The 10,574-nt window shown below is 34.1% G+C and overlaps 1 long non-coding RNA gene across 1 annotated transcript in view; it reads left to right on the forward strand.

The window, feature by feature from the left end:
* The first annotated feature begins 1,126 nt into the window (after positions 1-1,126).
* Positions 1,127-10,574, forward strand: part of LOC111731613 — a 64,451-nt gene continuing 55,003 nt past the window's right edge. The window contains exon 1 of the long non-coding RNA XR_002777222.1: positions 1,127-1,202. This is a non-coding gene — a long non-coding RNA (uncharacterized LOC111731613). The remainder of the gene's footprint in view (positions 1,203-10,574) is intronic.

Consider the following 10,574-nt stretch of genomic DNA (forward strand, 5'->3'; position numbering starts at 1 on the left):
CAATAAAACTTAAAATGACTAGAGAGCATCCGACATCTCTCAGGATAAAGAGCAAAGGTTGAAAGCATTCCTGATTATGTTCCCTCTCATTTTCTTGGCTTTGCGTGAGTGGTGTACTGAGAGAATGGTGAAATTGGTAAGAGGAGACTAGAGAAGTCATTGTGATTTGAGAATTGATCTGAAATGAGACCTGACTCCTGGATGATAATAAAATCTAATATTATGCAGGCCAAATGTCTCTGCCTTCCATATTTTCACTTCTATTATTTTAAGAACCAGAGGCTTGACTACAGGAGGAAATGAGTCCTCATTAGCAGCAAAAATATTGTATTTGTTTGTTACATGTATTTTAAATATCGTTTCCACTTTCCATATGAACATCTTGCAGCATATATCTAGTCTTTTCATTTCAATATCTCAGCATCTAGCATAATAACCAGGTCTCCATTATATAAATGAATGCTGAATGAATGATTAGTGATGCATGGTTCCCTTTGATGAAAAACATGCATTTTATGAGACTGCATGTCGACTTATTTGTATCAAAATATGACCTCCATGAATGTGGCACTCTGTAAATGTTCCTATATAAACATGTCCGTTGCTAATTTTTGTTTTAAAACCTTTTTGAAGTTGTAAACTGACAAGACTAATGCAGGATTCTATGAATGCCATTATTTTCAGCATTCACTCAATTTAGAAGAAAAGGAAACTTCTTTCCTCACCTCCCACAGCCTAAAGAAAGTTTCCTTTTTGAGAACAAAATTACCATTTGTTTCAAGCTTTTCCTTCAGTTATAGCAATTTCCACATGTTTTTAAACTATTCTCAGCAAAAGAAAAATCAACATTTGCATTTTTGATACACAGGCTAATCTGGTAGACACAGGTTTAAAGGCATCATGGCTTTTGCAAGTAAATTGGAAGATTTTCCTCTATTTGCTCTTGTCTGTTGTCCACACTGTCTTTGAACTTAGAAGCAGGAAAGACTGAACTGTTCTTTGCGTGCTATTAAATGGTTCACATAGAGTGGACCCTGAAATGTATTCTCAAACAGCTCGATTTCTTCTCAAGGATAAGATAGCATACCCATTTAGCTGAAGTTTCCCCCATATATTTTTTGTTTTACAGACTTTGGTTGGACCGTAAGGGAGCATCCACTGCAATCAAGCAGATGTGGCCTGCCAATTCCAGTTCCTGACAGGTAGTAAGCTGGCTTCTTGACTTTAAAGAATCTCAAACAGTTTTGATATGCTCTAGGGAGGGCAACTGTTTAGCCTAAGCAATTCAAAGAAGCATAATTGTGCTTCACAGTACAAGGAAAGTCACCACATCTGTTTCATATTTTTGGCTTTTAGAACTGAACTAGAACAGAGAAATAAACATACAGCTTTGAATATAGAGTAAAAACAAGTTCATGGTGCACAGATGAGCATATTGTATGTAACTCAGTGAAAATTTCTTTAATGAGGGTTTCTTTTGGTAAAGTGAGAAATATTTCTGGTGTTAATCAAGGTTTTTTAAAAAAGATTTAATAGAAAACATTATCTATTTAAATGTCAAGGCAGCCTATCATTCCCCCTTAAATCTATTATAGTCAATTGTTGAGATGCTGCAGCAGTGTTCACGTGACCTATTGCAAATATTTGGGGAGTCATCTGCACTGCATTAGCCTTTCTAGTGGTAGTTATTTAAAAAAAAATAATTTGGATGTAGTAGGCTAAAACATTCAAGGCAATGAATTAGAACTTCATTAACCACTTTCATCTTTTATTTTGGTTCAAATGTAAATGCAGTCATTTGATATCTAAGTGTATATAATATGTGATGACTGTCTTTTAAAAATGTAATCTAGCAGAAAATACATCTTAATTTGAATGTAACACTGTCTTAAACATAATTTTAATATTCTTCAGCATCTGGCATCTCAAAGAATGAGGTCATTTGAGGTTAAGAAACTTTTCCCTGTTATTATCCTCCTCCCCCTCTTCCTCTTCCTCCTCCTCCTCATCATCTTCAGACTGTGAAAAAGGCCAAATACTCATCTAAATGATCAGATACTATGGTGAAAAGGGAGGAAGGTGACTAACATGCACCAAGGTTTTCTTTTACCAGGGGCTTTTGTATTTAGTACAATAGCTATCATATAGACAACATTTTTGAGATCTTTCAGATGAAAAACCTAACATGAAATGAGCTCAGCTATCCCAGGGGATCTGCCCTAATCATACTCAGATCCACTCTTATTTCCTTCCTTTCAATTTACGATTATGTATTTTTGTATGTATTTTTAATATCTGTCTTCCCAGCCGTCTGTAAGCTCCATGAGTTCAAGAACTATGTCTGTCCTCCACTATATATACCCAAGGACTTGTTCATGTATGAATGAGTAGCAACTAATTGCTATATATTGACAGTGATAGATGCCTGGCCCTGTTCTAAACTGCTTCAATATATCGACACATTTATATCTCACAACAAAACTTTGAATAGATTACTACTATCCCCATTTTTTAGATAAATAAAAAGAAGCACAGAGAAATTAAGTAACTTGTCAAAGTCACACAGCTAGTAGGTAGAGGAAGCAGAATTTAAGCCTCTGCGGTCTGACTCTATCTAGGTCACTCTTTTAACTACTAAATGGACTCTTGGCAAAATAAGAGAGACTCTGAAGTTAATCAAGATTGAGAAGAACCTCATAGACAAAATTACTCACTTAGATTTTAGGGCAGCTTATCATTACCCCTTAGTAGTCATTCATCTAACAAAAAAGCATCGAGTGTTTCTTATGTGACACTGCTAAGCACCTTGTTAAATTACCTTACTCAGACCTCATAGGAACTCTGTGTGTGTGTGTGTGTGTGTGTGTGTGTGTGTGTGTGTGTGTGAATTTTATTCTAATTTATAGATGAGAGAACTGAGGCTCGAAAAGGTTAAGTAATTTGCCTTAGATAACATGTTCTATAAATAGCACATATTTGAAAGCAGGGCTTGTTCAACTCCCAACTCAATGCTGTGTCATCATGCAGCACTCAAATCACTTTCTCTGCTCTTATTATTAATACAATAGAGGTAGGTCCTATTAGTGAAAATATGGTGACATCTAGAAAGATATTAATCTCCATGATTTTTGGCTCCCTTTTTTCTTATTTAATGGTTTAAGCTTTGTGAATAACAAGGGTCTGTTTTTTTCCTGCCTCGAAGGAAAAGCAAGGTGGGGCAGTTGCTCACCTTTGTAACTGATTTAGGCTGACAGGAGTTTAGTGTAGCCCTGAAGTTATGGACCAAGAGTCTTCACGATTCTGTGCCGCAAGCCAGAAAGTATAAATTATCCGTTCCCCTTCTTCTGTCATTTTAAATCTGTAAAGGAATTGTGTGCTATAAAAACTTGAAACCTGCTCCTCTATTGTTAACATCTGATTTTTTTATAGGCTCTCAGAGATTAGAAAGGGGCTGCATAGTTCAAGTGTTATTTTCGATCAGGTAGCCATCACACATTTTATATCAGAAAGCCAACAAGTATTTGTTAATTACAGTGATCATATAATCTTTCAAATGCAAATAGTCTGACTCAGATTTCAGTTTGTTTGGTACCAAGTGATGATGAAAGAATGGTATAGCCCGATCGTTGTTTTACTCCCATCTGTGTGCACCAGGCAATCACCACTTACAGATGGTTGTGATTCAGAGACAGGTTGCCACATGCGAAAAAAGTATGTTTCAGTTATTTTAATAAGATTTATTGCAGTAGTCACAGTTAAATGCTTAAACCTTAATGATAATTGCTGCTAATCTTTCAAGAAAATGATTAAAGTTTAATAAACCTCAAGAGGAGGTAAATTTTGTGTTTACTCCCTCATCTAATAAATTAGAATGCTGTGTACACTGTTTTTCATTTTCTGAAATTGGACTTTGTATAGACAAACACACGCATACGTTTGTTATTATATGTAATGGATATAAATTATGACTCCTAGTTGCTGTGGAAAACATAATTGGTCAAGTGGCAACAAATAATTCTGAACAAATATGCTAAAATGATTCCTGTTAGCCCTGAGTCTTTATCTTGTGGTAAAATATACATAACATAAGATTTATCATTTTAAATATTTTTAAATGTACAACTCAGTAGTATACTCACAATGTTATGCACCCATCATCACTATTTGTTTCTTGAACCCCTTCATCTGTCTAAGCAGAAAGCTTATACCCATTAAATAACTCCCAATTCCCCCTTAGCCCAGTCCCTGGAAACTTCTATTCTGCTTTCTGTCTCTATGAACATGCATATTCTAGGAAATTCATATAAGTGGAACCATACAATTTTTGTTCTTTTGTGTATGGACTATTTCATTTAGCATAATTATTTCACTTAGCTCAATATTTTCAGAGTTTATGCATATATCAGAATTTCATTCCCTTTTGTGGCTGAATAATATTTCATTGTATGTACATGCCACATTTTGTTTGTCTATTCATCTGTTGATGGATATTAGTGTGGACATTGGGATGGACATTGGGAACTTTTGGGTATTGGGAACAATGTTGCTCTGAACATCATTATGAACACTTATCTGTTTGATTCCCTACTTTCCTTGTTTTTCACAGTGGCTGTACCATTTTGTGTTTTTTCCAGCTATACATGGTAAGGGTTCCAATTTTTCCACATCCTTGCCAACACATGATATTTATCATTTTTAATAATAACCATCCTAATGGGTGCTAACCTTGAGATTTTTAAGTTAAATAGATACTTCGAGTAATCATGAAAATTTTTTGTTTACTAATTTTAGGCAAATTGTCACAAAGTTGTTAACTTAGAGTGATCTTAATTTGAATCATTCCTTTTTTATTTGTTTGGTTAATCTCCTTGACTCTGAATAGGAAAGTTTCTTTACTTAAAGGTGATGTCAAAAAAATATGTAAATGATGTTTAACCTTCTGTGAAAACCTAAATAGAAAAGTAGCTTTATCTTAGTGTATAAAATAAAGGCAGTGATAAAATTCATGACTGCACGGAAGAGATAAAACAATATGGCTTGTAGTGCAGGACATTTCTGTTGTTGAGGTAGGATGTTTTGTATTTGCTAAGTAGGTTGAAATAGGATACACACACATATACATACACACACACATACACAAATCTCTATAATCAGGAGGCTATTGCAGTGGAGATATGGATAGATTAAATGGGATCCTGCCAGGTATCAAAACTTGGATAACCTAGTTGATTTGGATTTCAGGATTTGTCTTTACTGAGAATGCACTGGAATTCTGGGGCAGGGCTAACAGACAGGTATAATCCATTCAGCATATTCTAATTATAGCTATTTCCTTTTCAAGCCAGGAACTAAATCTGCCCCTTGATTTCAATAGACTTTGTGCCTTTTTAAAGATTGTGCTGTGTAAGCCTGTACTTTTGACTGGGAGAAATGTGGAGATTGAGTGTTGAGGGAAGAAAGGCCACTCAGAGGGGAACAGGGCCTCCTGTTTTGGGGAAAAAATATCAATGAGTATTAAGTTTTGATTGAAGATGGCTACAAACCATCTGTCAGACACATTTTAAGGTTTAGTATTTCATTCTTGTACTAAGCAACATTTTATCACCATATAATTCTAGGTTTATGTGGCTTTGGAGCTTCAACTTTGGGTTCATGTCTGAAATAAAAGTACTTAAATTATTTATTTGTAGTTTTAAGATGAAATAACTTAGTTGTATTTTTTTTTCAGGATCAAGTCAGCATGTTTTATAGAACTATTATGTAGAAAAACTCATTTAAGAAAGTAGGTACAAATGAAATAATTCTTCTTTGAGATCTATAATGTTGATAGCATTTTCATTGAAACCATACACTATTTATTTACAAGTAAACTAGTTTATAATAACACTTAATAAGATATTAGTGTTAAAGCAAATATTTTATAGCTCTTGTCAGGACACTGTAACATAATCAAATAAATTGTGTCCTTTTTTCAGACAGCTTATACTCCAAACTAAACAGGAGTATGCTGCAAGTTGGGATATTGTACACATACTTAAAAAACAACTATAAATGAGAAACCACATTGCCAGGAATCGCCAGTATTCTCATTTTACTGGGAAGTGCACATTAGCTTGGGTAGTTGAGAATGAATCATAGCCTCTCTTCCAATGAATGAGTCATGGCTGACTGAATGAAGGTGGGAGTTTCAAGCTTTTTTTCTTTGAGTGATGGAAAGAATTTTTCATCATTTTATATATTATTCGATATTTCTGTCACTATTGCTGTTGATAAATGGTATGAAAAATGATCATTTATCATTTAAAATCAATTGAGATATTTATAACTAATACTTTCTTTTCATAGATCTGAAAGTGCTTTCCAAAAATCAATTAATTTACACAATATTCTACTGTAAGGTTAGTTTTATTATCACCATTTTATGGACAAATTCAAAGCAAGAGAGGTTAATTAACCCATCACAGAGTCCAAGGGCCGGAGAGGCAAGACAAAATGGACTAAGCACCAACTTGAAGGCCAGGAACTCTGCTTTTAGCATGGATTTTAATTGATTGAAATCAGTTTGTCTAGCCTAAAAAGCACATGCAGTAATTCTGAATTATCATGCAGCAATATAGTGTGGATTAAATAATTAATATTCCTCAGCCTTTTATAAATGTGAATTATTATTACTCATTCTAGCCTTAGACCACTAAGTCTGCCAAACTACCTTCCAGCACTTGTGACTAAAGTGTAAATTAATTGGCTAAGTGAGAAATTCATCTTATACATTTCCTGCTGAGAGATAAGAGACTCTTCTGTCCTGACTGGAAATATATACGGTGGTGCATTTTACTCTGCTTCCCATAATGTATGTGTTTGCATGCAATTCCTTAATAAACTGGGAATTCATCTTACACAGAGATCCATGTTCAAAATAACAGTATAAAACACTCATGCTTCTATTGTAAAGGCATATCTCCTCTTTTTTAGAGATGCACTTTTAGAAATATTGTTGTGTGGCTAGTCAAACAGTTGTTTGCTTTATTACTCTTTCATACATGTTTGAAAAGACTACTGAAAGTGGTATTTTCTCCAAAGACCTACTGCCCTGGGTTATTAAGCTTTGGGCTTATGTTTGGAGCTTTTTCAGTAAATATACTTAGGAAACATTATGATATTAGAAATCCAGGGATTGCTTTATTGACAGTTTTATCCCTCTAACCATTATTGTTACAGAGGCAAAACCCGAAAACTTCGTTTAAAGAAAGAGAGTTCTGGGGGTTGAAATTTCATTTGAAGACTAAAACTAATTACTAGTTTTTTGCTTTTTCAGAGGGATAAGGAAGTCCGTAGAATTATTAATATATTAGTGGATGAGTGATAAGAATAATTTTCAAGATTGTGTTAAGACTCAGTTATTCATTCAACAAATGTCTTTTGAGCACCTATTATATGCCAGGCATAGTTCTAGATGCTGTAATAAGGACCAAGACTTTGTCCTGTATCATTTATAATAAGTAAAAGAATAAAAGCATGTATGTATATATGTATATATATGTATGTATATAAGTATGTATGTATGTGTTCTAAGTCTGTTAGATAAGGGTCAGGAAAATATAATGAAACTTACAGAGGACAGAGTATAATGGGAGCTCTATTTTCAAAGGAATGGTCGAGAAAGGAGGAGATTGACAGTTGAGCAGAAGTTTGAAGTGAGGCTGCAAGTCTTAGAAATATTTTTGGAAAGAGCATTACAGGGAGAGGCAATAGTAAATGCAAGAGCCCTGAGAAGGTAATATGTGGTAGGAACAGGTATGGCAGTGATTCTGAGGGCTTAGATATTTAAAAACATACTTAATTCTCAGAAAACAGCTAGAGACCTTTGGAGAAGGGAATTGCGCATGTGTACATGCTGGAAGACAAAATTTAAACACTTGAACGTTGGTATGAGGTATTAAGACCCACCAGACACCCAGTTTATAAAAAGCTAGCAGAAGCTTCACATTAATTTCAAGGATATTTAGTGACTAATTTTTGAATTTTCAAAACATATTCTATTATCATTATTTTTTAAAATTTATTTTTTAATTACAGTTGACATATTAGTTTCAGCTGTACGACATGGTGCTTAGACTTATATACCTTTCGAAGTGATCACCCCAATAAGTCTAGTACGCGTCTGACATAGTTATTACAATGTTATTGACTACATTCTCTATGCTGTACTTTACATTCTCATAACTATTTTAATAACTGGCAATTTGTACTTGTTAATCTCTTTCATCTTTTTCACCTATCACCCCAAATCCCTCCTGTCTAGTGACCACCGATTTGTTCTATGTATGAGTTTGTTTTTGTTTTATTTATTAATTTTGTTGTTTAGATTCCACATATAAGTGAAATCATATGGTATTTGTCTTTCTCTGTCTGACTTATTTCACTTAGCATTATACCCTCTAGGTCAATCCATGTTATCAAAATTGGTAAGATTTCCTTCTTTTTTATGGCTAAGTAATATTCCATTGTATACATGTACCACTTCTTTATCCATTCATTTATTGATGGAAACTTAGGTTGATTCCAAATATTGGGTATTGTAAATTATCCTGTAATGAACATAGGGGTGTACATATCTTTTCAAATTTGTGTTTTGGATTTCTTTAATAAATATCTAGGAAGGAAATTGCTATGTCATATGGTAGTCCTATTTTTAGTTTTTTGAGGAACCTCCATACTGGTTTCTTCTATAGCAGCTGCACTGATTTGTAATCCTATCAACAGTGCTCTAGAGTTCCCTTTTTGCCACATCCTCACCAACACTTGTTTGTTGACTTATTGGTAATAGTCATTCTGACAGTTGTGAGGAAATATCTCATTATGGTTTTAATTTGCATTTGCCTGATTAGTGACATTGAGCATTTTTCATATGTCTGTTGGCCATCTCTATGTCCTCTTTAGAGAAATGTCTATTCAGATCCTCTGCCCAATTTTCAATTAATTTGTTTTATTTTGTTTTTCTTTTTTGCAGCGGGGGGGGGGGAGTTTAAGTTATATGGTTCTCTATGATTTTTGGATATTAGTGGGATATATCATTGGTGAATATCTTCCCCCATTCAGTAGGTTGTCTTTTCATTTCATTGATGGTTTCTTTTGCTATGCAAAAACTTTTTACTTTGATGTAGTCCCATTTGTTCATTTTTTACTTTGTTTTCCTTGCTCAAGGAGATATACCCGCCCAAAATATTGCTAAGAGTGTTGTCAAAGAGTTTATTGCCTATCTTTTCTTCTAGGAGTTTTATGGTTTCAGGTTTTACATTTAAATCTTCAATCCATTTTGAGTTTATTTTTGTATATATTATAAAATATGACCTAGTTTCATTTTTTTCATGTATCTAGCCAGTTTTCCCAACATCATAGGAGAGATTGCCTTTACCCCATTATTCTTGTCTCCTTGACCATATTGGTGTAGGTTTATTTCTGGGCTCTCTGTTCTGTTCCATTGATCTATGTATCTGTTTTTATGTCTATAACATGCTGTTTTGATTGCTGTAGGCTTGTAGTATAGTTTGATATTAGGTAGTATGCTACCTCCAACTTTGTTTTTCTATGTTTCACGAGATTGCTTTGGCTACTCGGATTGTTTTATGGTTCCATATAAATTTTAGGGTTATTTGTTCTATCTCTGTGAAAAATGCCTTTGACATTTTGATAGGTATTGCATTGAATCTGTAGATTGCTTTGGGTAGTCTGGACATTTTAACAATGTTAATTCTTCCTTCTATTTGTATCTTCCTCAATTTCTTCAATGTCTTTTAATTTTCTGAGTATAGGTCTTTTACCTCCTTAGTTAAGTTTATTCCTAGGTATCTTTTTTTTTTTGATGCAATCATAAATGGGATTGTTTTCTTTTTTCCTTTCTTTTTAAATTTGTCATTAGATTTATCTTTGATTTTTTTTAATTGAAGAAATGATTTAAAATTGTTCCTCCCATCTACCTCTTCCCTCCCCACTTTTCGTTCCCCTCTGGTAATCACTAGTCCATTGTCCATGTCCATGAGTCTCTGTTTGTTTGTCCTCTTCATTTGTTGCTTTTAAGTTTATATTCCACATATAAGTGATATCGTGATTTTCAACTTTTTCTGTCTGGTTATTTCACTTAGCATGATTATCTCGAGTTCCATCCATGTTGTTGCAAATGGCTGTATTCCATCTCTTCTTATGGCTGAATAATATTCCATTGTATATATGTACCACAACTTCTTTAGCATCATCTATCGTAGGGTTGCTTCCATGTCCTGGCCACCGTGATTAGTGCTGCTATGAACATCGATGTGCAAATATCTTTGTGGATATGGGTTTTCAAGTCTTTGGGGTAAATACCCAGTAGAGGGATTGTTGGATCATAGGGTAGATGAATTCTTAGTTTTTTGAGGAACCTCCATACTGTTTTCTATAGTGGCTGTACCAATTTGCAGTCCCACCAGCAGTGTATGAGGTTTCCTTTTTCTCCGCATCCTCTCTAGCATTTGTTATTACTTGTCCTGTTGATTATAGCTATTCTAACAGGTGTGAGATGGTATCTCATTGTGGTT

Source organism: Pteropus vampyrus, unplaced genomic scaffold, assembly GCF_000151845.1.
Source record: "Pteropus vampyrus isolate Shadow unplaced genomic scaffold, Pvam_2.0 Scaffold11, whole genome shotgun sequence".
NCBI lineage: Eukaryota > Metazoa > Chordata > Mammalia > Chiroptera > Pteropodidae > Pteropus > Pteropus vampyrus.